The sequence below is a fragment of the Zootoca vivipara genome, chromosome 6 (genome assembly GCF_963506605.1).
Source record: "Zootoca vivipara chromosome 6, rZooViv1.1, whole genome shotgun sequence".
NCBI classification, from domain to species: Eukaryota; Metazoa; Chordata; class Lepidosauria; order Squamata; family Lacertidae; genus Zootoca; species Zootoca vivipara.
In genome coordinates, this window is record NC_083281.1 from 17,304,263 (window position 1) to 17,332,039 (window position 27,777).

General features: G+C 42.4%; 1 protein-coding gene across 11 annotated transcripts in view; it reads right to left on the minus strand.

Annotated features, from left to right (window-relative positions):
- Positions 1-27,777, minus strand: part of BICRA (BRD4 interacting chromatin remodeling complex associated protein) — a 102,315-nt gene that overhangs the window by 60,698 nt on the left and 13,840 nt on the right. For 6 of the 11 annotated variants that reach the window (XM_060275529.1, XM_060275530.1, XM_060275521.1 and 3 more), the window contains one exon: positions 27,179-27,261. The exons of the other annotated variants lie outside the window; for them this stretch is intronic. The gene's annotated coding sequence lies outside the window, so the exon portion shown is untranslated. The remainder of the gene's footprint in view (positions 1-27,178; positions 27,262-27,777) is intronic. 11 annotated transcript variants of the gene reach the window in all.

Genomic DNA, 27,777 nt, shown 5'->3' on the forward strand with positions numbered 1-27,777 from the left:
ATTTATTATGCGATAACACTTGATGTTAAGTCTATTTTTAGAACTCATATGCGCATGCGCCACACACTTGTGAAACCAGGAAGAGGCAACAAAGCAAGAAAAAAAGGAAAAAACCTTCCAGTGACACAATCTGCAGTGGAGGTGATACTGAAGCCTCCAACTGCAACACAGTGACAAAAAAACCCCACAAGTACTCCCAGATGTTCGAAACTCTCTCGCTTACTACGCTTTCACTGCTAAACAACAGCAATAGCTAAACCGTGGTGCAGAGAATGGTGTGAGGGACATGGTGCAGCTTTACTGTAAGCTCCCTGGGAGACGACATCATCATCATCATCATCATCATCATTATTTAAAGCATGTATGCCAGGCCTTTCTAACACATTTTGAAGATTCCGAACTTAGAGTAAGTAAAAGTGGTAAGTGAAGCAGCATTATCAACAACATGGAAAGTCAGGAGAAGCCCCAAGGCTCTGGCCAGGGCCATAGGAGCCAATTATTAGGGGCCGAGGTCCCTTTGGCTCCCCCAATAAAATATTTGAAGGGACTGGTGTGTCCCCCCCAAGTTTATGGGCATTACCATTCAAATGGTGTGCATGTACCATGTCGTGTGAACAATTTTGTGGGCAGGGCTTACCTGCAACCCCCCCCAATATCTTATTCAAGTTGGCCCCTCTGGCTAGGGCCATCTCTCAGGTTCTTATTTTACATCATACTTTATCATAGCAGCCTAGAGGAACAAAGGTTTGTACGAGGCCAAATGATTTGTCCAAGTAGCCAAGTATTGCCAAGTATTGCCTACCCCTGACTGGCAGTGAATCTCCTGTCTTCCCCATCATCTGCTACCTGATCCTCTCAAGTGGAGATACCAAGGACTGAACGTAGGACTTTCTGCATGTAAAACATGTGCTACTACTGAGCTATGGTGCTTCGCAAAAGAGAGCAAGCAGACTGTACAACCTGCACCTGTGGGTCCTAGTGGCTGCCATACCCCATTAAAGTGTGTTGGCAAATTTCACTTCAGAATTAATGTTTCCATACATCTTAGAAAGCATGCAAGTCACTTTTTGTTCTTCCTTATTTTGAAGAATAGAGGAAGTTAATCCTTTGAGTATTCCATATCAACATAATTAGAGGTTGCAATTAGAGTACACCGTCTTACGGGGGCGGGGGAATTCTGTGCTAACATACAATCTATTGGCTACTTAGGCACATAAGAATACTTCTCAGGCATGGCTTTTCATGCAGATAGTAAGCCCAGGAGTGTCATCTCTTGAAAGCTAACAGCTTGTTAGGTAGGTAAATGTCACCTACGATTGCCAACAGGAGGCAGTGTAATTAGCATAGAACTGTGAGGCAACTTTGGAAGCCAGGAGGAAGACAGAAGCTGAAATCTACAGAATTTGCAGCCTGACATACTGTACTTGAGAAGGCTTAGCCCCACTGGCTCCAAATGGGGAAAAGCTGGCTTATGTTTATGGCTCCTGGATAGCAGAAAATCAGATCAAGAGCAGTGTGTGTAACAGGAATGCAGCACTTCCTGCAGGTATTAACCCTTCAGTATCATTACCAGGAGCTTACTATGTCAACCCAAAGGATGTATTACTTTATTCAAGTTGCAAACTTTTGATGTGGTGAGGACACTTTGTGCCTCCAATCTGGCCCTATAGCTTTGCTATTCCTGGCGGCACTGTTGCCCCTCCCATCAACACACTTCTCAGAAGAATATATGTGAGCCAGCCTTACCTACACACAAACCTACTCCCAAACTGAGACATTCAATTCACCACTCTTTTCTACGGCCCTCTCTGCACTTCCCTCCAAGACCCTGTATGAGTTTCAACAAGTATCCATAAGAATTATACAGCTAGATCTACCCACTAAATACTGTATGTTTTTGAATTCTATTTCTGAAAACACCAGTCTCACATAGAACATGATAGGCAATATCTGAAATGGAGGACAGTTTCAAAAACAGCTTGTGATGTGGCATGTGGATCTGCAGTTGAAAGGTGGGAAGGGCAGGGGAAAGACAAAAACCCCACTGCGCAAGCGTCAGGGCTATCTTAAGCATATGCTGCACCGGGGTGCAAAAATCTGCCTGCCCCCCCCCCCAAGGTTGCCTAGTCCCAGGCGCGCAGAAGGGCAGAGCCGGCCGGCTGCCTCAGCATTCCGCTGGCTCAGTTGCCCCCGAACTTGCGGAGCAGAGCCACCCTCAGAAGAAGAGCCCACTGTGGTGCTCTGACCAACGGGCAGGCTCTTCTCCGGACTCAACTCTCAGGCCCCGGACTCTTGGCCAGGTGCCCCTGAGAGCCTGGCACCCGGGTGCCCCGCACCCCTTGCACCTATGGGTAAGACGGTCCTGGCGGGCGTACACCCACACCCCTTTTGTTGTGCCCAAAGCAGTTCTTTGGAACTTGGTTGTTGTGGGTTGCAGCCAATGCAATAATAAGTTACAGTCACTTAGCAGTGTACTTGTTCTGCTGGTAAAATGTTTTGCACCAGCAAACACTGTTGCGCAAGAGAATGCATAAGCAGGTTGCTGGCAATTCTGTTCTGCAATAGACTACACAACCTGTTGCATGAGTTCCCACCAGTGCTACTGTCATACCGGATTCTTCTGTTATACATTAAAACTCACCTGTCAGCTAGCACAAGAGCTACAACCCTGCGTCCTGAATGTTGTTGCTGCTCTCCCATTCAAACTTCACTGAAAACCTCAATGTCATGTTTCCTCACGAATCTCTTGGTTGTAGCCTGACCTTTCTTTCCTCCATAGAGCAGTCAGTCTGCTGCCTTTGCTTGGCTTCCTTTTCTTTCTGAACAGAATCACACCTAGTAGTCCAATGCTGTGGAATATTACCCCTCTAATGGTTATCCAGGGGTAAAGCTGATCTTGGTCTTATACACGAGCACATAATGGGCATTTGTACACATCACAAAGTTGCCCTTTCTGAATCTGTCCAACATGGAAACAGGAGCAGCTGGTTATCGTTCAAGGAAGATCAGCAGCCACTGGGGAAGGTGACAACAGGAAAGGAGAAAATAAAAGAAGCGCCCTGCTGGATCAGACCAAAAAGTATGCCTAGTCTAGCAACCTGTTTCCCCACAGAGGCTATCTGTACCTTCTGGAAAACATACAAGCAAGAAAAGGTGACTGTTCTGTTGCACCTTTTAGAAGTGGTAAGCAAGGAGGTGCCACAACATAGCCATTAACAGACTATGAGTTTGTCTAATCCCCCTTAAAGCCATCTTATTGGCATCACCCTATTGGTTGACACCAAATTATATACACGGTTGAGAGTAGTGGTTTTGCCACTTCAGTTGTGGATCCTATGGTGGTAGCAGCCATCCCTCAAATGCTCACACACAATCACTTTGACCAACCAATACTTACAAGTGTGAGGCTTTGTGTGAGACCGAGACAGAGGTGACAAGCAACCCAGAGTCTTCATCTATTATGTCTGAAGTACTACTACTATTATTGGCCCAAGGTACATCACAGAGCACAGCATAGGGTTAAAAGATCTCGAATGATCTCCTCAAATTGATGATATTCTTATTAATAATGCTAGGCTAGACAGACCTTCCTCTGAGTTATTTCTTGTGTTCCTAAGCTAGGAACAATGGACATATATTAGTTATGCCTCAGAGATTCAGTGTATGTACACGTTGTAATTTTTAAAACACACTGGTGTACCACAGGAATTTCTCTCTCTCTCTCTCTTTTATACATACATCATGTAAGCTTCAAAGCCCAAACATTTCCTAGACCCTCAAGCTACCCAATCTTTCAAGGCCTCAGTGACAAAGCCAGAAGACTAGTCAAGAAAAAGTTGGGGAGGACCTGCTCCCCTCTTTACCAGGTGCAGCTATAAAAAGTAGTTCCCCTTAATAATATTTTAGCTCCCACCCCACAGGGACAGTAAGGTATGGTAAAGGACCCCTGGATGGTTAAGTCCAGTCAAAGGTGACCATGGGGTGTAGCAATCATCTCGCTTCAGGCCAAGGGAGCTGGCGTTTGTCCACAGGCAGCTTTTCTGGGTCATGTGACCAGCATGACTAATCTGCTTGTGGCACAACGGAACACCGTGACGGAAACCAGAGCACACGGAAATGCCGTTTACCCTTCTGCTGCAGCGGTACCTATTTATCTACTTGCACAGGCGTGCTTTCAAACTGCCAGGTTGGCAGGAGCTGGGACAGAGCAATGGATTCAAACTGCTGACCTTCCAATCCGCAAGCCCAGGAGGTTTGGTGGTTTAGACCACAGCACCACCCACGTCCCTGCAAGGACAGTAGACAGCAACAAAAGTGCTGCTGCTGGTGTTGCTGTTTTGATGGTCGGTGTCATTTTTTTGCTTTTTACCCTTTCTAATATGGCTGGGGACGACAGAGGACAAGATGGTTGGACAGTGTTCTCGAAGCTATGAACATGAGTTTGACCAAATTGCGGGAGGCAGTGCAAGACAGGAGTGCCTGGCGTGCTATGGTCCATGGGGTCACGAAGAGTCGGACACGACTAAACGACTAAACAACAACAACAATATGGCTTGACTTTCTCTGCAAAATGGAAATTAATAAAACAAACAAATGTAACTCAACATAGGGAACCTATCAGTTCCAGCAATCTGTTCCAGTTAGTGGGGCCAGTGGTTGAGGATGATAGGAGCTGCTGTCCAGTAATATCTGGAGGGCTAAAGGTTTCCCAGCCCTGATCTAATGTTTGCTTGGTGGGTAAAAAGGTAAAGGTAAAGGATCCCTGACAATTAAGTCCAGTTGCAGACGCACTCATCTCGCTTTACAGTCTGAGGGAGCCAGCGTTTGTCCGCAGACAGTTTTTCTGGATCATGTGGCCAGCATGACTAAGCCACTTCTGGCGCAATGGAACACCGAAACCAGAGCAGCACACGGGAATGCCGTTTACCTTCCCACCAGAGCAGTACCTATTTATCTACTTGCACTGGCATGCTTTCGAACTGCTAGGTTGGCAGGAGCTGAGACAGAGCAACGGGAGATCACCCTGTCGCGGGGACTCGAATCACCGACCTTCTGATCGGCAAGCCCAAGAGGCTCAGTGGTTTATTTTAGATGCAATTTTCCTTTTACTATGTTAGTAAGATAGCCTTATGCAATTAGCAGAACAGAATGCTTCTAATTTAGGTTACTTGCTATTGCTGCTTTTACTAGCAGCTTGGCATGTAGAAATTCAGCCAGCAATGCTTTTCCCACTTGTAACCTCTATGTTTACCTGCCACATTTTTCGTGTTAGGCTGCTCCTAAAGAAGCCTTGTATTGAAGCACTAGCCTGGAAGTCACTGGTGACCAGGAACTACATGCAGGGGAGCACATGAAATTCCACATAGACAGCTGGGGAGAGATGAAGGAAGGACAGAGGTATTCCTGCTCGCCACTGCACCCAGCATCCAGCATAGAAATGATATGGAATTCTCCATCCCTCCTCTGCCAACCCCCAGGAAGCTAGTAAAAATTAAATAAAATTGCACAGTAGTAATTTATATTTACAAGGTTGTGTTAAAAGGCAAAGGAGCAGGACAAAGGCTGGAGTGGTAGCACTAGTATGATGAAGATGGGGTAGGAATTGGAAGGAATGGATATACTGTATAGCAAGTTACACAAGTGGAGACCTCAGGCTATGTGGGAAACTCACATTTGCAGCATAGCAGCAAAAATATGAAAACAAAAGTTGCATCTCAATTGCCAGACTAAATTACTGTGTAATTTGAGAGCTACTGTACCATCTGATTCATAAAAGAGATCCCCCGTCCCACTCCCCCCCCCCAAATGCTTGCTATTTACATCATGGTGTAAATGTGAAAGCAGAATTGCTTTTATGTTTGGAAATTACTGTCTCTCTGTTTCTGATGTAATGAACAAACCAATCTTAGTTGATGAAGTATCCCAGTGTAAGTACTTAAAGAGAAATAAAAGTTTATTAACTGGGTTATACAGCAGTTCATTTGCAGGGTTATGAAAGGCTTGCCTAGAATATTTCATTTATGTTAAGTTGGTTCAAGGAACTGTGCTGTGTTGTGGTAAATATAACTTGTATTCTATGAAGGTGGTGCAAGTGAAGCTGATTCCCCACTTTTCTCTTTCTGCAAGTGTTCACTTTTTTTCTTTCTTTTTTCTTTTGCTGCTGTGCCATTGCTTTTCGGAAAGCAATAATAAAAAAAACTCACCAGATACTGCATACATCTGTTATTTTATTAAGTCAAGCTAGGGAGCCCATTTAAAGCTCCACAATTTAAGCAATAGGAGCATCTGCTATTTCCTTGATTACTAGATTCATGCATTACAAAACTAGCTAGTCTCCAAACACAGGGTTTCTTGGTGCCAAGGAGTCAAAAGAAAGTTTTAAAAATATCAGCACACACAGCGGTAGATGCTGATGTCAATCTTAAGAGGGGTTCCCTGAAAAGAATGAAACCTTAGCAATGTATCTCTCCCCCCCCCCCCGGGTCAACGTGTCTTATATTTGTTGATTTGGCACAGCACAACAATTTAGCAATGGAAATGCCTATTCTAATTATCATCTTATAGAGTTTGGATAGCCATCTGTCATGGATGTTTTAGCTGAGATTCCTGGATTGCAGAGGGTTGGACTAGATGACCCTTGTGGTCCCTTTCAACTTTAAGACTCTGTGATTCTATGAAAAGAGAAAAGGAAATATTCCAAGAAAGGGGAGCAGATAAAAAGACAGTCAACAAACAGCGGAACACCCCAATAAAATATATATAGTATAAAGCCCATTTGTGATGACAAATTTTTCGTAGTAAGTATCTGATTTCCTCAGTACTTTTATAAAATTCATTTGAAAAGTTGCATATTGTTTTTTTGGTTTCTCAACTTAATACATTGCACAGTAATAAAGCAAGGAAACTCTAATGGCAACCAACCTGCTTGATTTGCCAATAAAAATCAGGATACTGACAACTATAAAACCCATCAATCTGAACTGTTTTAACCATGGACCAAGGTATTCAAAAGCATGAACAAGTTCATTTGCCCTGAACACAATGTTTAGTGCAGCTCTCTTTTTATAAAGATTATATATATGGGCCTCGCTCTGGCACCTTTATGATCTTTCAACACTTTCCTACCATATTTAATGTGAAACATGACAGTCGACAAACCAACAACAACAAAGGATTTCACTTTATGATTCCCCCTAAAAGTTAATGCTTTGTGCAGTGGTGTTTTTAAATGGCAGAACTAACAGCAATGGTTGATGAAAGTTATTCTACTTTGTAAATTAAAGAGATGGACTGGAGAACTTAGTATTAGTTCATGCAAGACATTGTCTTCCAAAAATATTTTAGAGCAGAAGAGACATGTTAGTACAAGGTGATAAAAAAACCTTTCCTCCTTTGCAGATAGCCTCCTGAAGCCCATTGCACTAGGAGACTTTCTGGAAACTCAAAAGAACAATGCTAAGCAATATGGTCTATTATTGCCCTGTTCACCATTCTTTAAACATCTGGATTATTTAAACATCTGGAAGTCGACAACCCCGGAAGTCTTTTCGCCGCCCGTGCACCTGGTGCACCCGTTCTGCACCTGCGCAGAGCAGCGCACGCAGTTGCCGCATGCGCAGAAGCGCAAAAACATGCTTCTGCATGCGCCGGCGGTGCGCTTCGACAACCGAAAACCTCGACTTACGAAGACGGCCGCGGAACGGATCGTCTTCGTAAGTTGAGGTACCACTGTACAATTACAAAATTCCACTATAGGGCTGTGAATAGTCCTAAACCAATTCAGAGGGAGCAAGCTGGAGAATCATTGTGGGTGGGACTCCAGAGATACTGGGAACAATTTATTAAAGCATGCGCAGGGTGGTTAACAACCTAAAAACTGGTAAGAACATATAAAATAAAATCACTTAAAACCTACAGTGCCTAAATGTTCTTATCCCCTTCTAAAGACCAGGACAAATAAAAATGTATTTGAATGCCACCTGAAGATGGAAGGGATTGCCTAATCTCCCCAGGAAGGGAGTTCCAGAGGGAGAGTGCTGCCACAGATACAAGCCCCCTCTTGCATCTGCACCCACCTGGCCATCTGGAGTACAGTAGTAGTACTGCAAGAAGAGCTTTTACCTCCGATTGTAAACTGTGTTTTGGGAGACAAGGAGGAAGGTCCTCTTTCAGGCACTTAGGTCTCAAATCATTTTAGGGCTTGTATACTAGTGCTAGTATACTAGTACCTTGAATTGGGCCTGGAAGCTCCAAAGCAGTCAGAGCAATGCTCCAAGAGCAATCTTGGAGTGATATGTTCTCCTCTGGTCACTCTGCTCAAAAGCTAAGCTGCCACATTCTACCCCAGCCATACGGTTTTTAAGAGGAATTTGATGAAGAGCACATTGTAATGATTTATAAAGGAGACTGTCAGGCAATGCATATAAGGAAATAAAATTGTGAATTCTGAACAATGAGCTTTGGAAACAAATGAAAACTCAACAATTTACCAATAACACATTCCTGCAACAACTGATGTTCAGGCAAAAATATTACAGCCAATTACCAACTTAGACTGCACTCCTAAGCATTTTTACAAAGATGAAAATGCAACTTAAGCTCCACTAAAATAAGTGAGAACATGTAAACATACTTGAGAGCACGCTTTATGTCTCAAAAATCATACAAAACTGACAGCAAAAGAAGAGGCTCTCTCACAGCCTCCAGTTAATTGTATCTGGGAAACTCCAGGTATCTTTGGTTTTGACAATCTGTCTCAACCCTATACAAATAGACTTTTTACTACACGATGCAATTATTTTTAAGTACCAGAAATAACAAGTGTGTCTCTTGGTATGTGTGGTTGCTCTTACAACCCTCTAAACCCTTAAATCTCTTCTAAGAAATAAAGTGCTAGGGCAATATGAGGCTTTCTGCAACATGTGTTAAAATACAGCTTTGCTCAGTGAATAAAGTACAACATTTATTTAGTAATGTTAGTATCAGAATGAAACAACAACTTTACTGGCGGCTACTTAAATACCATTCAAAACCGCACACACATACACACCAACAGATGACTCAGTATTATTACAAACCTACTTCTGAATCTAGACTGTTTAGCTTCCTAGCCAAACACCTGGATCCCGTATTAATTTGCCAAGGCAAGCCTTTCATGTGGGAACTTTGTAGCAACATGTCAGTCTGCTGTTTTAGACAACAAACCAATTTATATACAACAGTTGACTGAGGACACCATTCTCTGTTTCTGCAAGGAGATCACATACCCCTCAACTGCCCCAATTGAAGCAGGACATCCTGGAATTACAGAAGCCACCTCGGCTTCTGATTGGATCCCGGGACGTCCTGTTTTTGGCTTCCACGAGAGCAGCCATGGCCCCAAAAGACACACATTGCAATTTCCCCACACAGCCTGTTGGAGGGTATGAGATCAGGCCACACAAATGACAACTCCTGCAGAAACTGTGTTGGAAGAGGAACAGCAACAAACAGAATAATTAAGGATTCACAAGTAAAGTTGACATTACAGGATATGGAGCTCGAATTCTAGTACGTACCTTACAGCCCAAGGCTGGGATCTACCCGGTTCTGCATGAACTCAATTCCCAGAGCAATTTTGAGCCACAGAAGGGAACAGATGTGTACAACATAAAATTGGCAAGCAGTGTGAAGCCCCTGCATTGACCAGGAGTGCTATAAATTTGAAGGCTCAGGTCTTCTGCATGCTTGCTGCGCTTTAGATTGCATCTTAAGCTTACAGTTCAAGCCTTTTCTCTGCTTCAAGAAACTGAACCTTGGGCTAGAAAACACACACACACACACACACACACACACACGATTCAGCTAAGCCCAATAATTGGATGCTGAAGCAGCTCTCTTGATGGGACAGAGGTGTAACAATAACCTCTTGGCAGCAGTGTTGTTGGCAATACCAAGTACTGGCATGGGCTACGACGGGTAGTGACAAGGCCAGGGCTGGGCTGACAAACGGATGGAGTTAGTCCAGTGATCCAGCCAGTGTAGCCACACAGCCCCAACCTCGCCCTTCCCAGTATGCAGTAGCAATGCTGTACCTGGGAGGATTTTGTAGCACCTCCGTCCCACCAGGTGAGCTACTACAGCATTTTATCCCTGGCCTTGAGATCCCTCACCTCCTTTGTAGCACACTCCTTCTCACAGAGGTGAATGACAGTAGCAATATGGGAGAAAGCAAAAGAGGGGCAAGCCACTCCTGACTGACTGCAGCCTTCAAAGCATCTCTGTCAGCCCTCATGACTGTTCTCTGGGCCCAACTGCTCCCCAGCCCTGCTCCATGCATTATTCAAGCACTTCTGCCTGCATGGAATGTGTCCCTGAGCTGCAAAAACACCATTTGCTTGCCTGGATGGAGAGCTGTGTATATGTGTAGCAACCTCTGACTCTTGTGCAGCTGAAATGTAGCCTATAGTGCCAAGTTTTTGCCCTGGGCCATGCCTATTTTTAGCCCATGGCCCGGTCCACCATTGGCATGTGGCCTCCGGAAAGCGGGCTGAAAGAGGTTCTGTACCCTTGTAGTTTACTCCTTAAGTGGAAGTAAAACCTGCCCTCCCATTGTAATGCCCCCCATACCCAGTTTTCCTCAGTTCACAAACCATTACAATGATGGGCTTTTTGCGAATGAAAAGGGACTATGATTTTAGGAATATGAACCATTTCTTCTGTCCTTCTCAAACCTGAGTTTGTCTGAACCTTCCAGAATCACCACCTAATTTGAAAGGTTACAGGTAGGTAGCCGTGTTGGTCTGGATCGAAGTAAAATAAAAAAAATTCCTTCAGTAGCACCTTAAAGACCAACTAAGTTTTTATTTTGGTATGAGCTTTCGTGTGCATGCACACTTCTTCAGATACAGTGAAATGGAAGTTTCCAGGCACTTATGTAGAGAAGGGGTGGGGAGGGGTGGGGATGGGGAGGGGGGATCACTCAGAAGGGTGGTGGAAATGGGTGATTGACTGACTGATAGCTGTTGATGACCGCAAACAACTGCAAATGGTTTTGCATGAAAAAGCAAGGGTTGAGATGGCTGAAGATCGCTTATCATGTATAATGAGATAAGAACCCGATATCTCTGTTCAAACCAGGTCCCTCCATGGTTTTGAGCTTGGTGATACAAGGCAACTTCTGCCAAGGTCTGATTTACAGAGAGCTGTGCTGAGACAAGGAGAAAAGTTGGTTTACATGAGAATATTGGGTAGAAATGCCGATCAACAGCAATACTTGTGGCTGGGGTGTGCGTCTGAGGGTATATGCAGGAGAGAAGAGAATTATTTAAAGATATTTTAAACTATTAAGATTTTTTTTTTTAGGAATGGTTTCTGTTTAGACATCTTGCTTTCTTTACCAGTTTTGGCAATTCTAGTGAACATGTAACCCCAGTGAGAGCAAAAGCAGGTCTGTGAAGTAGGAGATTACTGCAGAACGCTTGGGGAGGGAATGCCAGAGTTCTTTACAAAGCTTAGCTTTCTACAAGGCACATGTATAAAGCCACAACAGGCAGTTATCACACACATGCGCCTCTGAAAAGAAACAGCCCCCTTCTATTTGAAGTGTCTTCTACATACCACACAATACGCAGATTCTCTTAAGCAAAAAATATATATATAAACTGTACGTATGTGAAGAACACCACTACCACCAAGAAAAGATACTGTTGTACAGATAACTGAAACTCACAGTTTCCTCCAAGAATGCATTTGTGAAGGCTGCAAGAGTTCTACTGGGAATACAGGAAATCTCTGTTTCAATACATGACCAGCAGAGATAGTGTGTGTGTGTGTGTGTGTGTGTGTGTGTGTGTGTGTGTGTGTTTGGGGGTGGAAGGATAGCAATGGACAGGAGTTATGAAAAGGGATTCCTGTAGAAATATGCCTATGTAGCCATATTTCTAAATAACATCCAAAATGCAGAAAAAGATGCTTAAAAAAGAATTAATATTGCAAAGAAAGACTAAACCATCCAAAAAACAATCCTATGATGTTTTCTCTTTGTTAATGCAATTAAAAATACCTTAAAATAATTCTGTATTCAGAAATTTTCTTCTAATGAACATTGATATACGTATTCTAAAATAAAGCACAACAAAATTGTAATAGGGAACCACCAAGTAGAGAGGGCAAGATGCTTTTGCAAATCCGTTGCCAGCATACCCAGAACACACATGCACAAGCCCTAATGAAATCAAATTCCGATGGCTCTCTAACTCATGGAGGATAGAGAATGTGCACTGTGCTTCCCCTTACTTGCCCTATTTCTCCTTACTTGTCTTTACGTCCCTCCTGTTCAAAGGAGTTACACTAAGGGATTATAACTTCATCCTACATGAAGTATCAAGTCTCACCACTTATATTCCACCTATCATATGAAACCAATTATTTTCCCAACATTAATTAATGATGCTTCTGTTACAATGTCTACCAAAAAAGGGTTAAACATGGGAGAATGAAGTGTTGGATCTGATAATTCTGGCCTACCCCATACTTAATTTAATAGGAGTCTTTATACAGGGTGAGTCCTTTAAAAGAGGCCCCGTGGATACAGAGTACACATGTTCAACGGGGCCTCTTTTAAAAGACTCACCTTGTACTTACTTCACATAAATGATCCAGCAGGGGAATGTCTATTTTATTCTGTGTGGTGTAGCGGTTAAGACCCGTAGACTCGTAATCTGGAACCAGGTTCTGTCTCCACTCCTCCACATGCAGCTGCTGGGTGACCTTGGGCTAGTCACACTTCTTTGGGGTCTCTCAGCCCCACTCACCTCACAGAGTGTTTGTTGTGGGAGAGGAAGGGAAAGGAGAATGTTAGCTGCTTTGAGACTCCTTCGGGTAGTGATAAAGCAGGATATCAAATCCAAGCTCTTCTTCTTCTGTGTGAATGATTAATATTGGAATAATTTATCAACATCATCATCATCATCATTTGTTTTCCACTTTTGCATTCTTGTACACATAAAAGCTGATCTAAATTTTAAAATATGCTTAAATCCCAGACCCAGATAGTGTGCTGTTTAGTAAATGGCCTTCCCATGTTTATTGCAGCTAGTAACAAGAAAGAGGGATTCAGGCTACAAAAGGCAAATCTCTCCCCCAAACAACAAAAACTGTCACACCTTGAGCCACAAGAGGTGCAACTTAATTTGGGAGGAGGAGATAAGCAAGCCAAATTAATAATATTACTATGGAACCTTCCCACAGCTGCTTAGGTGGAGAAAGCCCGACCATTAGTCTGGATGGGGTGGCAAGTTGTCTCACATAAAAAAAAAATTGGGAATGGGGCACCGTTTGATTATCCGCCTCAAGCATGAAAAAGACTTGGACCTTCTTTTCCCCAGCCATTGCACTTATTTCCCCCTTTGGAAGACCTGAGGATAACAGGCTATGGGAAAACTGTTAGGAACCAAGGAGGTTATTTAAACAAAGGTCTTTACTACCACTTCCTTTAACACTGTTGTCTCCTAATAGCTCCATGCTGCAGGCATTTGCATTCTAACAAAACTACTTAACCACGTTAGAGGTGGTTGTGCGCCACACAAACATTCCTCGTGCCCACAGGATGATAAAATGCGTATCAGGTGCATACAACTGATTTCGTCTATGAAATGGGTAAGAATTAAGTCACAAACCATTAGGGACTGTCAGATAGAGATTCATAAAGAATATTAGGATGCTTAAGCAAAAGGTAGGGAACTTTGATTTCATGGACCAATTCAGACTCTATCTGCCCATTCTATCTGAAAATTGCAGCAAATGTGCACTATGAATCTGCCATGCAGTTTTGGGGGTGCTCGTGTTCCCTTTGTGTTTTTCAAGCACTTATCCACTACAAAACTCATAAATGCGCAATCATGCTTGCACAAGCAAACTGTGACAAGCACTTGTTAGGGTTATTACAAGAGTTAAGTTCTTAATTCTTGTGATGTTCAAGCATATATGTATCCACACACGAGGATTCATTTCTGCTGGTAAAGAAACACACAACACATTATGACTCTTCAATTGTCTTGCTTCTGTTTATTGTGTAAACTAAAGTAAGGAAAAGATTCCTCGTTCTCAGCATCAGATTCTACTAGGAGTGAACACTCTTCTGCACAGAACTAAATAAACATGTCAAAATTCAATATAACTAGCAAAATTACCTAGACATCTGAGTTATCGGGGGATGGGGGGAGGCTGAAATTTCTCAAACCCTGCATTTGAACATTTCCCAAGTTTTAAACAGATATGGGGCAATGGAAAATGATTTTGTGGAGAGCAAAGTATACAGTATAAGCTGCATCATTAAGGAAGCTGATTAGAAGCTGTGTATAATTCTGAAGCTTGTATACCCTGTCAGAATAAGCCACACCAATAAAACATGTCATGCAATCTAGTATACATCTGTTATAATAATAATAATAATAATAATAATAATAATAATAATAATAATAAAATTATGCAAGACTGCAGTGTCATTCCTTCTGTCTCTCTGTTCTTGAGGATGACCAAGCTGTAGATTGTAAACTCCTTGGGGCAGGAACCTAGCTCTACAGTCATACCTCATGTTATGTCCGCTGCGGGTTACGTCTTTTCAGGTTACAGACACGCTGAACTCGGAAGTCCCAGAACGGGTTACTTTTGGGTTCAGTGTGCGCGTGCACATGAGCGCTAAATCACGCTTTGCGCATGCGCAGATGTGCTGAATTGCATCATGCGTGTGCGCAGATTTGGCGCTTCAGGATGCGGCCTTTTCCTGTTGCGAACGGGCCTCCGGAACGGATCCCATTCACAACCAGAGGTACCACTGTACAGTAAAGCGCCATGTAACTTGATGGTGCTGCGTAAAAAGCCTGGAGGGAGACACCATTAGCGCCAGCACAGGTATTCAATTCCTGATTAGGGCTGGGTGGTATGTGGTTTCCAACATCACAATATCACCAGCTAAACATCGCAATCTACGATAGATCACAATGTCTGAAATAAGGATGGAAATGTGTAGGGGCATTTGCTGGCTTCACGGTTTTTTCCACATTGGGATGTTTGCATAGCACACACACATACACAGCATTATTTGCAGAATATCGCCAGGTTAAAAATTATGAAACCAATATCACGATATGGACTTCAAATCGGTTTTGGATGATATATTGATTTATCACCCAGCCCTGTTCCTCATCTCTGTCACTATGCTGTCCCATATTCTAAATTCTATACATTAAGATACTGTCATTTGCTTACTTTTTGTATGTACAAGGTATTCTCTATGGCTGGAGAAAGGTAGCTTAAGGGAGAAATCACAGCTAATAGCATACTTATTCCAGTTTACCCCTCTGATAAACAGGTTTGGCAGGTTTGTATTGTTTTGAAACCTGTATGACCACAGGTGTTAGCGGACAAAGTGAGTGAGTGTGAACACCATGGAAGCCAAACCTCATACCACTTTTAACTCTTGAAAACTGTTTGCTGAGTTAATAGTGAGGGTACACACAGGATTTGAGTATGATAAAAAATGTTACATAGTTAATATGAGCAGGAATAAATTGTATACAGTACATGATTTTAGGATGTGAAATCACCCCTGAGCCCCGCTCTTCCTGACTAACCTCTAGGTTAGATTACTGCAAAACATTATACATACAACTGCCTCTGAAGACTGTTCAGAAACTTCAGCTGGTGCAGAATTCAGTGGCCAGCTCCTAACCAGAGCAAGACGGTTTGAGCATATTACACTGATTCTGGCCTGACTGCACTGGCTGCCGATTAGTTTCCAAGCCCAATTCAAAGTGCTGACTTTGACCTATACTGTACAGTGGTACCTCTGGATACAAACTTAATTTGTTGCAGGGGTCTGTTCGTACCCCGAAACATTCGTATCCAGAGGTGCGCTGTTCTGTGGCAGGTAGGTAGCCGTGTTGGTCTGGATCGAAGTAAAATAAAAAAAATTCCTTCAGTAGCACCTTAAAGACCAACTAAGTTTTTATTTTGGTATGAGCTTTCGTGTGCATCTGAAGAAGTGTGCATGCACACGAAAGCTCATACCAAAATAAAAACTTAGTTGGTCTTTAAGGTGCTACTGAAGGAATTTTTTTTATTTTGTTCTGTGGCAGGCGCGGTAGCCCACTTCTGTGCAGCTGGAAGAAACCTTTCCGGGTTTGCCGTGTGCATAGCCCGAAGCATTCGCAAAGGGGGCGGTTCGTATCCAGAGGTACCACTGTAAAGCCTTAACAGCTCAGAACCGCAATATCTCAAGGGCCGCCTCTCCTCATATGAACCAACATAGACCCTGCAACCAACATTTGAGGCCCTTCTTCATGTGCCTCCTCCATGTGAGGTCCAAAGGGTGGCAACACAAGAGCAGGCTTTTTTTGCGGTGGCTCCCCATTTGTGGAATGCTCTCCCCAAGTAGGCTCACCTGGCACCTTCATTACATATCTTTAGGTGCCAGGTAAAAACATTAATGATCTATGTTCTTTTAAATGTGTTTGTGGGAAGGGGACTTAGTTTGTTTTTGTTTTTATTATGTACTTTGGGTTCTCATTTTATATTATTATGTTGTGAACCAACCTGTGATATTTGGATGAATGGTGGTATACAAATTTAATAAACAACAACAACAATAAATAATAACAAACAAGCCCTATTCTTGAGCAATTATCCTTGTAAGACCAACAGTATGATTTAACTTTTAAAAATATTATCCCACGCAGGTTATGAAAGGTGAAAACGGATATAGTGAAAATAAAACCAACCAATATTCTCAAATTCTCTTAGCAATCCATAAACAGAAACCAGGTCAAAACCTAATCTTCAGACTCAGAGGACAATATGCCATGCAATGCTTCTGTTTATTTCAAAGAGGTTTATCGACAGAAAATAATATTCACTCATTGTGAACTGGCTAAAATAAAGAGTAGGGAAAGATGTAGCAAATTTATCTTCTCTAAGTAAACCATTCATAGTTATTAAAATTGAGGTAGCAGATGAAAGAAAATACAGAAAAAATATAAAAAATGAAAATCTATTTTGAAGAGGCTTTTGCATATCATAAAAGAGCAGAACAGAATTTTTAAAAAAGGGAGCTTGCAGTCTAAACTTTAAAAAGGAAATGGTGGCTGAGCAACAATGTTTGGAAGATTTCCAGTTCTAGTCAAGCTGGTGCTGCTGTGATCATAGGTGATGGCTGAAATGTTTCATCTCCAGGTCAAGGGACCTTCCTTTTTGCAACAGAACTCCATGCCTGGTTGCCCTCTGCCCTCTTCTCTCCTCTTCCTTTCCCCCACCCCAACATACTGTATTTATTTCTAGCATTTTGCTTGAAATTATTTCCAGACTTGCATTCCGTGAACCACAGCAGGAGTACAATAGGATGCAAAGTGTTCTCTTTTGTAGGGGTGGGGGGAGAGACGGAGCATGCTGCGTTCTTTGCCTCTTGCTATATTGCAGATGAGTATTACCTCAATGGGGTCACGAAGAGTCGGACACGACTAAACGACTAAACAACAACAATCTCAATCTCTGTAAACCAGGCTTGCCTAAACAACAAGGTACAGTATTCAGAAATGGCTCTTAAAAAGAAAGTTTTTAAGGAAACCAATCCTTGCAAAAAACCTTAAAAATGTTTTAGCTGCAAATTATTTTATGTGAATTCTAAGCTTGTAAAAATCTGTCAGGTTGATTGTTTCAGGAAGACCAAAGACCTTGGACCCCTATGAATGACAAGAGGCAACAAGGTCTTTTCAAACAGCCTCTCATATTCATTTGCTGAAACCTGGGCAGAGAGGGCACTAGTAGCCAATTGCATTATCAGGTTTGCCCAGAGTATATGCAAGAGTCAACCCCACGGTATTGGCTCAGCTGCTATTCCCTCCCTATAGTGATTCTTCACTCCTCCTATCCAGCTTCTATGCCCCCTGCAGAATGCTCCCCCTATTCCTATATAAGGCTGCCAGGTCTTAGGGTCTCTGTCTACTTCTCAGGGTACTGAGTTTGATCTTAGGGTGAAGAATGACATAATATTTTTCTAAGGATCAGCCCTCGTTTTTCTCTTTCACTCTCAGCAATGAAACAGCCCCTTTATTATTTACTGTTTTCTACACCATTAAATTCATCACTTCATCCACTAGGCCTCTGTAGGTTTCATCTCCACAAGTTCTACCCCATCAGACGCTAGAGACTAAAACTGTCAGAGATCTGGCAACCCCACTGTGCTTGCTACTCACACACCTGAACAATATCTCCACACCACTGCTCCATTCTGACTTAAATGGCTTTGCAGCTGTCAGGATCTCTAAACTCAGCAAGGTCACATTTCACATTTGGGAAGCCTTGGGCTTTGCTTAATAGTGGACCTATTATTAATAAAGCACCGAACATTGTTTGTGCCCTCAAATGGTATCCTGCACTTGAGGAACACAAATCTATGTCAATAGGAACAAACAGCTAGATACGAAATAGGAACTGCTAGGATCATAAGGAAGGACAGCCTTGCAAATACGCAGCCACAAGTGGCTGGTTTGGGTAGCTGATGGAAGCAGTTTTGCTGCCCATCATGCTTTTGTTGTCAGCAGCAAGACAGTTTATTTATTTATTCCACTTATGTATTAGCTGCTTTCAAAGGCCAAGCCCTCACAAAGTGGTGTACAGAAATCAATAAAAACAACAGAACCACAAGCAGAATACAAATCACTTACCGTATACAAACTAAAAAATGTATGGTATGGAATTTGATCCCCAAAATTATCTTAAGAAAAGGCAAAAGTGGATATTTCAAAGGCCTTCTTGAATACCAGAATGAGCCAATAACTGGCCCATTACTGCAGAGCAACCCCCAAGAAGGCCCTGTTTGATGTTAGGTTAGCAAACACTGCACCTAGGGAAGCTGGCCTAGCTCCGACCTTCTTCACCACCAAGCAATTACGTAAAAAATAATTTCCCTGGTATTTGGACAGTATTAAAAAGTCTGACTTTTAGTGGCTGTTTTGCCTGCTTGACCTTGTGTTGGGTGGGGGTGAATATTTCTCCTTTCCTTTTTAAATTGAGTTTTGCATGTGAACAATTATCACTTTTTCCCCCTTACAAGCAATAGCAAAACAAAAAGAAACAAAAGCAAGCAAGACATAATAAAATATCAACTAACTTAGCAACACGGAAAGCCTCTGCTGAGATATCTATGTTATTCAAGTAAGTTTATTTCAATTTTTTTGTTTCATTTTGCTGTAAGAAGTTTTATTGATTGACAGTGTATAAACACATATTTGTTTCAGATGATTTTGGATGACCTCTTATTAGTTCTCTGTTGCTTTTTCTGGACATTTTAAAAAATAATTGTGTATTTTACTTTTCTTGCAAATTGCTTTGGGACTCCTTTTGGTTATGTGAAGCAATCATCAAATTTAATAAACTAAACTAAATTGAAATATACCGTACCCTTTGCTCAGCCACTTTGTTTCTCTTGGGGTTTCGTAGTCTTGTTTGCAAGGCAAGCCTAAGTTTGAAACCTCAGCAGGGGGGAAGCCCTGCTGCTTCTCCACTATAAAATGCACCCTCCTGAGGGTAGTTTGGAGCACATATTGGCCAGCTGGCTAATGTTGCACACAGCCGCCTTTAAAAAGACATAGGCACCACACTATGGTGTTAGCAAGTATCAATCCAGATCATAACAGTGGCTCTCTGGTGGAAGCTGCTAAATCTAGTCACAGAGGAAGAGTATACTGTATAGCCAAAGTACTGAACTGAAATCAACAAACTAGAGAGCAGTTAATGTGACCAATAAGGCACCAAGCCCAAAGCTGAAGTGACTGGGCCTTGTAAGGGCTTGTACAAATGTTTAAGAAACACAAAGAAAATTAAAGTGTGGTTTAAGGCATCTATAGGCTTGCACAGAAGTAAAAGTTACTCTATAACAGGAAGCGTAGATTTTACCATGTGCAAAAAACAGTAAAGTAAAGCCAGAGAAGGAAGAGTGTATGGTACATTTAGGTGCATGCCAGATTTATTTATTTTTTACTGGTATCAAACACAGGGAACAGCTAATTAAGAGAAATGTGTTGTTGAATAGGTGGGTGGAGGAAAGACATAAAAATACGATGAGACCCAGTGTAAAATATTCAGAAGAACGAACTAAAGATTGGAGGAAGTGAAAAGGGATATAAAATTATTTTGGAAAGAGATGCTCCGCAATCTGCTGCTAAAAAGCATGCATAGCCTGAAGACAAGAAAATGGCAATAGCGGCCAGAGAATTGCCATAAGTGTGGCTGCTGAATGGGATTGGCAAAGAGCTATTTAGAGAATTTTGCCAGTGTTGACTGCTTAAATTAGTCTTCACCTGGCATTCTAATGACACTACACCATTTGAGCAGATGGGCATGTACTATTTGGCAACTGTCATGTCATCCTGAGCTCATCTGACTGGTTTGGTTCAAGGTGTGCCAACAGGACACAAGGGAATGAAGATGTCAGATCTACATCTGATTGTTTTTGGCTTGCACAAGCAACACTCAAAAGTGTCCACCGTTAATGGGTAGACTAGGAATAGCCATCTGGTACAAGATCACGGAGTAGGAGTCAAGCCTTCAAAAGTCTAGTGAAAATCTAGTGCGGTAATTTCATCTCCGTTCAGCACATACTGTTAATTTGTGTTATTAACATAATTAGCATAACATAAAACAATCTTATGTTATAGCATAACACAAAACAAACTATAAAACAAGAGGAAAACACTGGATGGCATGTTACAAGATGAATCTATCAGTACTTCAGGTAGCACAGCACAGTGGAACTCATTATTTGGTAAAAGCTAACTTGTGCAGTGTGTGTATATGTTTGTGTGCACGTGTGTACTCTCCCAATCCAGTGTGATAAACTTAGAAGACCAGTAGTTTAAATGCAAGTGTTTGCGGTTTGTGAAGTACTGCAATACTTCCATGTTCTTGGTCTCTGTATGTTTTGTTTATAATATAATCTTAGTCTCCTGGAGCTCAGTGTGGGGGATCATCATGCCTTTAAAAGGTAGCTTGACCCAAGTGAAATGGAGTACAGACTGGACTGAGGAAGTATTCTCTGAAGCTTCTGCTGTACTGTGCAGTAGAGTCGTACCTCCGCTTACGTATCCCTCCGGTTACGTAAAATTTGGGATACATAAGCGGCAAACCCAGAAGTATATTTCTGGGTTTTTGCCGCGTGCGCATACGCAGAAGCGCTCTAACACCACGCGCGCATGCGCAAAAGCAGTCTTTCCGGTTGCAAAAACCTTGGGATCCAGCCAAACCTCTGGAATGGATCCCGTCTGCAACCGGAGGTACCACTGTAATTTTTTTGGGCGTACCTCCTTGGGGGCGTTTAGTTTTTGTATTGTTTTTGTATCTGTATTAAACTTTGTATTGAAAACTGAAAAGCATCCAGGGATTTAAAGTCGTACAAGCATCTTCATTTAAAGGTTTATGAGAACACATTCTTTTGTGGATCACATTGACTAGACCTGTTAAATAATTTCCTTTGGTTATTACAGAATTTTGGATTACAGCTTTTGGCTGTTATTTTGCCTAAGGAAAAGCACCAGCATGAAACACATTGGGAAACGTATTGGTAGGAATACCCAGGGTCAGGGGTCATGATTCTGTTTCACCTAAAGGTAAAGGTAAAGGGACCCCTGACCATTAGGTCCAGTCGTGACCGACTCTGGGGTTGCGCGCTCATCTCGCATTATTGGCCGAGGGAGCCGGCGTATAGCTTCCGGGTCATGTGGCCAGCATGACAAAGCCGCTTCTGGCAAACCAGAGCAGCACATGGAAACGCCGTTTACCTTCCCGCTGTAGCGGTTCCTATTTATCTACTTGCATTTTGACGTGCTTTCGAACTGCTAGGTTGGCAGGAGCTGGGACCAAGCAACGGGAGCTCACCCCGTCACAGGGATTCGAACTGCTGACCTTCTGATCAGCAAGCCCTAGGCTCAGTGGTTTAACCACAGCGCCACCTGGGTCCCCTTCTGTTTCACCTACTTTCTCAATTAATAGAATCATAGAATTGTAGAGTTGGGAGGGATCCTGAGGATCATCTAGTCCAACCCCCTGCAACGCAGGAATATGCAGCTGTCCCACACGGGGATCAAACCTGTAGCCTTGGCAGCACCATGCTCCATCCAACTTAGCTATCCAGGCCTGGTAAGAAATATCTGGCCACTAGTTTCAGCCTTTCAAATTATTTTACTACAAACATTGAAAGTAACTTACATTAGATTCATTACTGCACTTACTTCACACATTAAGTTCTAGCACATATTTATTCATTTTGAAAAAAGGAAATGTTATTCTTGTGCTATAGATGGAGAACTAAGGAATACTTAAAAGAACACAATTATCATGTCCAAAATCACAACAGAAATCTGCAGCAAAATCTGGTGGCTCCTAACTAGTATTTGAGGCAGACACTAAAACTGGCTAATTAAACCATCTATGACCTTTTAAACTGTGTATGGTTACTATGTTAGGTATGTTTGTGTTTTTGTGGATCCTTCCTTACATATCTTTAGGCACCAGGTGAAAACGTTTCTCTATAACCAGGCCTTTGGCTGATTAACATTCTATGTCCTTTTAAATGAATTTGTGGGAGGGAGGTTATTGGTTTGTTTTTGTTCTTGTTTTATTATGTGTTTTGGGTTCTCATTTTGTATTTTTATGTTGTGAACTGCTCTGTGATCTTCAGGTGGTAAGGGTGGTATACATATTACAATAACAACAATTGTTTACGGAGGAATCCAAACCCAAGATCGCTGGGAGGAGGAGCTCTCCAGCTCAGCTGACTAGGCCAGCTGAAATGCTCCATCCCTGCTCAGATGGAGATACACTGGTGCAAGTCCTCCATCCTGGCTCACTTGGGGAAAGTCCTGACAAAGGTGGATTATGGGGGCAGGGAGGGGGTCTTACCCATATCTCAGATTCTGTTCAGCTTGGTCACATGACCTAGCAACTCAGAAAAAGTTACATTGGCAAAAAGGGAGGCACAAGTCAAACTCTATTTTAAAGCCTGGTTTCCCCTCAGCTCATCTCAGTCTCGCTCCTGATTGGAGTTCTGAACAGGGGAATGTCACACTAGCACTATTCACCCTGGCATAAATTATGCTAGCTTCCTATAGTTTGGCTTGCTTTGTCTGCGCCTTAAATACAATGGAGAATTTTTACACTTATCAGAAAACATTATAGCTTGGTTCACACATAATCTGAAGTCAGTTTGTTTAACAAACCACAAATTGTCCCAAATACAAGCAAAAAGACCTCATTAGTTTGTTCTCCTGAAGTTTGTTTTGTTTTACATCCACTCTGCCTCATGTTTTTGTTTTCGTTTTGCTTGGCATGTATCTGGGGTGGAAAGCAAACTGCTGGGTATAATTTGCACTGTGGCTTAAGAGTTATGTGTGAACCAGGTCTGCAAACACTGGCAAAGTTGTGCTTAAAGATGTTACAAGAATCCTTGATTGGCTCAAAGTGGTCAATGGTGTGGGGACAGAAGAAGAATAAAGGCCAAAGCTGGCACTGGGCCGTAGACATGTAACTAAGCTTGGGGTATATATATATTTAGCCAATACAGTATAAATATATTGATCTACTGAACAGCTTTGCAGCTGAAATTAATATCTATACACAGCCCCACCTACTAGGATGACAAGCCCCTCCAATGATGTGTAATACCCTAATCCTGATATCACAATGTGGTATGGATGGTGTCTGACTGGCAATGGGGAGCTATTTTCAGCCCAAAGGCCACATTCCCTTCTGGGCAATCTTCAGAGAGCCACATGTCAGAGGCAGAAGTGGGCTTAGCAATAAATCTTAATTTTACTTTTGTTCAGTAGGCTGCCACACACACACACACACACACACACACACACACACAAAAATATCCTGCATCCAGAAAATAAGAGTTCAAGGAAACATTCCAGAAAGACAAAAACAGGAAGGTCAGTGAGGAACGCAGGTTTAAAAGAGTTCTGAGGGCCAAAAAGAGAAGGCTGGAGGGCTGCATTTGACCACCCCACCCAACCCCGGCCTGAGGCTCTCCACTCCCGCAATAGAGGGTATATTACAGCCTCCAACTGTAGGATGCTCCATCACAGACAAATGCTGCTAATAAGGAATGACAAGTACAGATGATGACACCCAATCTATCTTTCCTCTCCATCACATGCCAGGGAGGTTGTCGAGGTCCTAAATAGTTACTTGAAGTCATTAATATATTGGTAGCAAACAAAGTGAAGCTTAATCCAGAAAATACAAAAACAGCCCTAAGTTAGTAGAACTGTCAGATAATCTGGGAGTGGGAGTTTGACCTGTTTTGGATGGGACTGCAGTTCCCTTGAAGTCCCAGGTCTGCAGTCTGGGTACATTCCTGGAGTTGGCTTTAATACCGGCTGCCGAATTCAGGAGTGGCCTTATCCAGTCTATTTTATTTATTTATATGATTTTATTTACCCACCCATTACCATAAAGTTCTAGGGCACATTACAACAAAACCATGAGACAACTTAAAAGATAAAATACAAACAAGACTTACTACAAAACCAAAAACTGAATTTAAAACAGATAGGTAGGTCATGAACACATCTCAGTTTCCAAATGCCAGACACATGTATTCAGCGTACAATGAAAGCTCTACATTCTACAAGAACTTTAAACACACCTCCACGAGAAGGGAATTCAATAAGGGGGGGGGGTATTCTCTCCCTGGCCATCATCCTCAAACTTCTGAGCACTGTGGAAATACCAAGAGGGCCCCCTTCTGCCAAACTAAATCCTTAAGAGGGTCTGTAGGGAAGCAAGTGGCCTTTCAGATATTTGGCACCTAAGTCATATAGGAATTTGAACTCCTTGAATTAAGCCCAGAAATGAACTGGCAACTCCCAGAAATGAACTGGCAACTCATACAGCAGCTTTACAACAGAATTTATATGAGTTCTGTGTGGAACTCCAGACAGTAATCTGGCTGCTGCATTTTGAATCAGGTGAAGTTGTCTTCAAGGGCAGCCCTGCACAGAATGCATTGTAAAAATCCAATCTGGAGGTTACCAGAGCATGAAGTACAGTGCCCAAGTCATCAAAAGGGGCCATAGCTTAACTAGCTGGAGCTGGAAATATGTACTCCTAGCCACTGAGGCCACCTGAAGCTTGTGACAATACTGGATCCAGGAGTATCCTCAAGCTATGGATTTGCTCCTTATGGGAGGCTACAGTCACAATTAAAACAGGCTATCTCCCCACATATTGGACCCAAGAACTCTGAACACATGATACCTCTGTCTTGTCAGGATTCATCTCAATTTACTGGCTTATTTGAGAAGATTTATATACCACCTCCAGTCATCACATCTCCCAAGCACAGCTGTAGTACCTGAATCACCTCTTGCTTCAGATGAAATGGAGAGATAGAACTGGTCTGGACATCATCTGCATATTTGTGACACCTCACACTAAACCAGCTCCTAGTAGTGTTAAATAGATCAGGGTGGTCCAACATGTGGCTTGCAATGCCTTCTTTGGTGGCTCTCTGCAACATTTGATGCCCCCTTCTAGCCCTCGCACTGCTTTCCCAAAGCCAGGTAAGTGAGGCACCAGGCTTTGGGAAAGAGATGCAAGGCTCTGGCAGGGTCATGGAGACCTCCCACCTTCTTCCCAAATCAGGGAGTGTGCAGCCCACAGGTTCCATAGTGAAGTACCCTTGCAGCCTAGTCGGTATGAAAAGTTGGGCCGCCTAGAAATAGATGCTAAATAGCACAGGAGAGAGAGAGAAAACAAAATATTGTGGGACGCCAGACAACTTGCATGGCACCAAGCAATAGCCTCCCATTTATTTATTTGATAAGATTTGTATATACCACTTAGTTACACTGGGATTGGATGGGTACTCTATGTGAAGATCTCTTTGAAGGGTGCCTGTAAACTTCAGCTTGTCCAGATTGCAGTAGCTAAAATTCTGATCAGAGCTGATTACCAGAAGCATGTGAATCCCCTTTTGCAAAACCTGTGCTGGCTCCCTATCTGTTTCTGAGAGTAATTCCAAGTGTTGATCATTACCTTTGAAGCCTAACAGTTAATACCAGGACATCAAAAGGACCACCTCTTCCTACAGAAGCTTGCCTCCTCATTAAGATGCTCCAGAGAGGTTCTCCTCCACATCTTTTTAATATATGGAAATGGCTGGGACGCAGGAAAGGGCTTTCTCTTGGCTGAGCTTAGCCCAGCCTTCCCTCACCTGGTCCCTTCCAGATGTTTTGGACTATAATTCCTAGTCATTCTTGACCATTGGCCATGCTGACTGCACTGCTGGAAGCTGTAATTCAAAACATCCAGAGGCCCTCAGGTTGCAATAAGGCAGGCCTATCATCGTGAACTGCCCCGCCCCCCAATAACGAGTTCCTCACTCCTTCCCTGGTGGTTTCTTACTGTCTCATACCTATTAATTTTAACCTGTCAAACTGCTAATTGTTTTAATGCTCCCTTAAATCTTGTGATTTTAGAGTTCTGCTATCCCTTTCTCTTAACTGCTAAATTTGTAGTATATTTATTGTTGTTGTTAATAAAACTTTTTCTTCTTGGTGCTTCCCCTGAAAAGGCTCCCAGAGCAGCTTACAGGTTAATTAAAATTTCGTTGTTCTAAATTTAGATGTTGTAAGCTACCTTGAGAATTTTAAAAATGGAAAGGCAGGGTATAAAGGCTTCCAATAAATAATGTTTTCATTGGCTGAAATATTGTAATTACTTTTGATGTTGGGCAACTGAAACAGAATGAAACAAATAGGCAAACACTGCCAGAGCAGTGGAAAGATGTGAGCATAAACAGTTATAAATTCACTGGGCTGCACTGAAGAAGCGCTCGTTGTGGCCTGGGGAGATCTGAGGTTTAAATTCTTGCACATCCATTAAGCTCACCGGATTCTCTTTCCATACGGTACAGGGTAGTTTTAAAGCCAGAATGTGGCAAGTAATAGAATCCTGAACTCACTGGAGGAAGTGCAGGTTGCAAATTGTGGTGGTGTAGAACTTTTTATGAAAAGCAGTAAGATTGGGATGATGCAATATACTCACCATCCTGTGTTTGCATTCCTTACAAACATTCTACAATTACACAACCATGGTAAGACAAGCAGAGAGCAGCTACCAACCAGGAGAAAACACTCACAGAAATAGAACCACCAAGATGTATTCAGGGATGGGGAAGTATAGTGATCATTGCTGCCCACTGGAAGGATCAGCAGTGTTGCCCTGTAGATACAGAAACTATTATAAGCAGTAGGTCAAGGTACAAAGGTCTTTAAGGGAAAGACTGCAAAGAAGGTATATTACCTGCTGTGATATGTACAGAAGGCAGCTGTGTTTGACTATCAAAAGACACAAGGTGTTAAATGGATGTGCAGTCCCCAGCTTCTCAAATAAATTTCAAGAAAGCAATAGCTTGTGGGATCCAATTGCAAAAAGAAAGGGGGGGAGGTAAAATGCAGCGCAGCTTAAACGCTAACTGAACTAGATGGCTAACAGATGAGGTAGGCAACATAAAATGCTGCCTGAAGAATAAAGGAGCAAGAAGCAGAGGGTGTAAAGAAATCTGCTGTCTGGCTACTGATGACCTAAACCAGTGACGTCTACTGAACAATCTGTCTGTTCCTCTTGTTTTTCAGCAATACACCTTAATCTGAGAAATTATTACCAGTAATTATTATGAATTTTTGTGCACTGAATTCTACCTTGGTGGAATGAATTCTACCTTCCAGTGTGATGATT